Source organism: Lacerta agilis, chromosome 7, assembly GCF_009819535.1.
Source record: "Lacerta agilis isolate rLacAgi1 chromosome 7, rLacAgi1.pri, whole genome shotgun sequence".
Lineage (NCBI taxonomy): Eukaryota > Metazoa > Chordata > Lepidosauria > Squamata > Lacertidae > Lacerta > Lacerta agilis.
Window position 1 is genome coordinate 56,132,057 of NC_046318.1, and position 4,979 is coordinate 56,137,035.

The window sequence follows — 4,979 nt, forward strand, 5'->3', positions numbered from 1 at the left end:
TATTATTATTATTATTATTATTATTATTATTATTGTGTTTTATGTATGCCACTAACATTAACTGTAAATGTATATCTAGGGTAGATCTTATATCCACTGTATATATCATTTTTCATTGCTTAAAATTGGAAAAAATAACTAATTCCCTAAAGCAAGCAGTGAACATATATTATTGCGGAAACACACAAAGTCAAAAGAATGAGATATTTTGCCATTTTTACACTTTTCTGTTTTGATCCAACTTTTTAAAATGGCAGTTAAAATGAATCCTGGTTGAGAGCAGTATATTTTTTAAAATATAATAACTGTCCTGTTTTTGTATCATGTTGGTAATTCAAATCTTTTTTTTTTTTTTTTTTTAAAAAAAAGCAGGATCAGATGCCACCAACTTGGTACAAGCAGTTGTTTACATAATGATATGTAACGTAGGGTTAAAAGCCAGTAGCAGCCGCTGTGTTTTTCTTGGGGGGGTGGGGGGTGGGGATGAGGTCACTGGATGAGGTTTTGGTGTATCAGGGCAACAGCAACATCAAGTCTGCATGAGTACACTGGCAGAGTCAATCTAGCACTCTCACAGGTGCACAGGTGTAGAGCTTTTGCGGGGGGGGGGGGGGGTTGCTGAAATTTGCTCACCCGCAGGAACGCAACAGCCAATAGCCAGCAGACCTTGCAGCACCCACCAATCACCGCAAAAACACAGCGGACAGTATCCTGATCGCGGCAGCCACCAATCTCCCATCACACCTCTCCACTATTTGTGCATTAGACGACCTCAAGTTTTTAGCATAATATTTTAATAAAATAACCTAGTCTTATACACAGAAAAATTTGGGCTCCAGTAAATCAGCTCCCAGAAATATCATAGTTACAGGTAGGTAGCCGTATTGGTCTGCCATAGTCAAAACAAAATAAAAAATAATTTTATTTTTTATTTTGTTTAGAAATATCATAGACATAGAATCACAGAACCAAAAAGCTCCAAGGAAACACAAGTGTCACCCCTCTTGCAACCCCCTGCATTGCCGGAATCTTTTCACCCAACATGGGGCTTTTTACCCAACCCTGAGATTAAGATGCTCTGCCAAACTGAGCTATCACTATGCACAAGGTTATTTGTAAGACTGGCACCCCATACTACATAAACTGTCCTGTATGTATGTATGTATGTATGTATGTATGTATGTATGTATGTACTGGTAAATGCTGAAACTGCAGAATAACGGAATTTGTAACATAGGCCCTAATACCTTTAATTTCTTCATCTGATGCATATTCCTGCAGGGCAGGACACAGTGCCAAAGATTACTATCATATTATTTCACCATTTCATTTGATCTCATTTATGGTAGATAGCCCTGTGCATTACATCTGCCCTATTGTGGTATACTAGAGAAATTATATAATGGTGACATTATCAAGCTTTCTATGACAAGTGTATTGTATAAGACTGTAAAACTGATAAATGGTTCCCTCCCACCTTTTTATCTTTATAGTTGTGGACTTTCTTTCGAAATGCCATTGGTAGTGATATTCTTTATACATGCAACACAGTATTATTTTGTTCAGCTACATGTACTACCTCATGTAGTTAGGCAATCTTTTTTTGAATAAAAATTCTACTAAATGAAATGACAGTAAAATTGTGGTTCTTTTTATAATGCTAAAGAAACACTTGCTCATTACAGAGATTAAAGCAGACTTAGGGTCTCTTTGAAAGAGTCCTCCATTTGACGATCACCCTGTCAAGAGTCTTCCTCGCTATGCTGAAATTATAGCATTTCCATTTAGTTTAAATATTTCTAAATCTGTACATATAAATTAGCACGTGCAATTTTTGTGTGTGATGCATTTACCCTTTTTGCATGATGCATACGTGACCACACTGAACAGTGCATACACTATGAATACAGGAAGTCTCAGATTCAGTCTCTAGAATCTCAGAAGATCATGAGTAGGAAAGACCTCTGAACCTAAAACTCTGGGGTGCTCCTGCTATTCCATGCAGACATTACCTGGCTGAACACATTAACACTGACTGTAGAAGGTGGATGCTATTTTTTTATTACTTTTATCTAATTTTTTAAGGCAAAAATAAGCAAATCACTGGGTCTAAACACCATCCTGGCAAGAACTCACATGTGAAATTGTGAACATATTGCAGCCACTGTGGTCCTGTAAACACTTTGCTGAGCCATCTGTGAGGAAACATCAAATTCATTGTCCTCCCCAGCAACCCTGGAGATGCATTTGGGAGAGCCTTCCCCATCCTTATGGGGTTTGTGGTTGGGGTGTGGGCAGGGAAGATTTAGTTCAACAATGCCACAAAGCACAGCACTTTCCTTTCCCCATAGAACAAATGGTAAGCACTTACTTACTTGAGAAAAAGTAAAAGGATGCACTCAGAAACACACTGAGGTGGAGTTGAAACCTGCTTCCTGGCTGCTTGTCCCAGCCATTGAAAAATAAGCTTCTTTTGTCATGATGACTCACTCCGCTCTGTTTCCTGATCATAGTAGAGTATGACAGGATATTGGCAAGTCACAATAGGAGTGGCCTGAATGCAGCTCCCATTGTCCCTGACCATTGACTATACTGGTGGGACTGGTGGCAACTGTTAATGACATCTGAAGACCACCATGTTGGCTACCCCTGATCTAGAATGATTGTCACAGAGCAATTAATAGATGAGCAGTGCTTTGAAGTCTGGCTTACAAAATTCCATTCTAGCACACCACTAAAGTCCACAGTCTATTATTGTGTCTAAAAAATACAGTCCATCTGAGAATGAGATTGGTCAGTTCCACTAAATAAAACTTGCCTCTTAGACTGCAGAGTCTTTGTTCCTTCTTTGTCAAAATCCATCTGTTTCTTGTTTTATTTTTATTTGTTCTGGAAGCCTTTGCCTTCTGAATAAGCAATTCTATTCTTGTTTCAGGGCAGCTCCAAAACCTTTTGGGCAACAGGCAGTATTAAGTACAGAAACAGAGAGGTGATTTATTTATTTATATGTAATAAAATTTGCATAAAAGCTTAGGGGTTTTTTCCTTCTTCCATAAAAGCTTATTTTCCAATTCTGGATTAAAACCATTTGAAGCAGACAAAGGACTGCATTGTGAGATCTGATTTAATACTCGCTGCACTGGGGGTGATATGCCTACCCTGGCACAGCTATAACAGATCCAAGAGCTAAAGAAATGGTTTAGCGAAATACTCTGATCCTCTCTCATTCATCTAGAATGAATTATGGGCTAAATTAGATTGCTCTCTCTCTCTCTCTTTCTGTGTGTGTGTGTGTGTGTGTGTGTGTGTGTGTGGTTTAATGAAACACTTATTTTTGCTGTAGTGCTTGGCCCAAATATATCTTTCACCATTACCATCAAGAGCAAAGCGTGGTAACAAAGGAAACTGTTTTATAGCAGGTGAGATTATTTGTTCATCTAGCCCAGTGTTATCTCCTTTTGGAATGTCTCTCCAGAATTTTAGGGAGAGAGGGTATTCCCCAGGCATTTAATCTGAAATGCCAGGATTGAACATGGGTCCTTCTGTGCAACAGCACTAAGCTACAGCACTTGCCCCAAAATTTAACTACTGCAAACAGAACTGCATACTGACCTTCAGTGTGGAAGCTATGCAGTTAGAATTAATTATAAGCATCATTTTTTTAAATCGATTTAAAGTCAAAGTTTCTTAGTTGGTGCATCTGCTAATGCCCAACAGTCAGAATGGTAATTAAGCCTGAAGTGATTTCCATTTGGAACACAAAAAGCCCCTGATGATGTAGCATTTAAGAATCATAAAACAGACAAACATGTTAATTGACGTATGAAGCTAATTTACTTCACATAGCTAATTTACTTCACATAGTCTGAGCCCACAGAGGTCTGAACTCCTTGGAGGAAGAAGAACACAAACAAAATAATCAAGTAAACGAACCCTTTTGGATGAGATGTGCCAGCCTTTTTGTGATTGTGTGGCATACTGTCACAACTTTCTTTGCTGTTCATGGCAGCCATTTTGTGCTGGCACACACAGGACTTTTATCAAGATATGAATATCAGCATCTCTCTCTCTCTCTCTCTCTCTCTCTCACACACACACACACACACACAACACACACACACACACACCATAAGTGTATTTTTTTACTAGATGACTACTCCCACATGAGTGATGAAAAAGGATTGAAGGGTAAAGAATTTAGCTGAGTGGCAATGAACCACCAGTGGAAAGTGGACTGGAACATTGGGAATGCTGAATTGGGCATAAGAGAAACCTAACGTAGCATCCTTTTATGTAGAAAGGGTGGGATGTTCCTTGGATTATGGAACAAAGCTAGAAACTCCAGCAGCGTCAATGAATAAGTCAAAACACTGCTTACATTCCCCCCCCCCAGTTGTTTACAGCCTATTTGGAGAGATCCAATGTGGGGGAATCTACAGACATATAAAAACCGTTCTGAAAATGCTTTTTTTAAAAAAGCTTTTTAAAAAAATACATTGAATTTTCCATAAGGCTCACCATCTAGTGTCACATTGTATATTGCACTTAAAACTCACTTAAAATGTTTTATTTGCAGCTGTATAGCTGAGTTCTGTGTCCAGGACCCCAAGCAGTTCTATATTTCCTTCTCCCTCTTTCAGTTTCACAATCAACCTGGATTTGAATCCCACTTCAATGGTACCATGTGTTTTTCTCTGAAATGCAGAACAAATCTAGAATGGAGAACTAACAGTATGTGTGACTTAATACAAGAGACCTCCATCATGTTTACCCTCTCTGTTGTAGTTCACTTTCTGTCTCCACTCCTTGTTCCTTCCAGCCCATTTCTGAAGGAAGCCTCGCCCTCACAAAGGGAACCCAGTGAACACGTTTTAATCAAGGAATTCTCCTTTGCCTTTGAGAGTTTCCTCCTTGTGTGTTCTCTCCTCTTGTCGGGGTTTGGGTGCTGGAGCTCCTCGTGCACGGCCTTGGACTGGTTA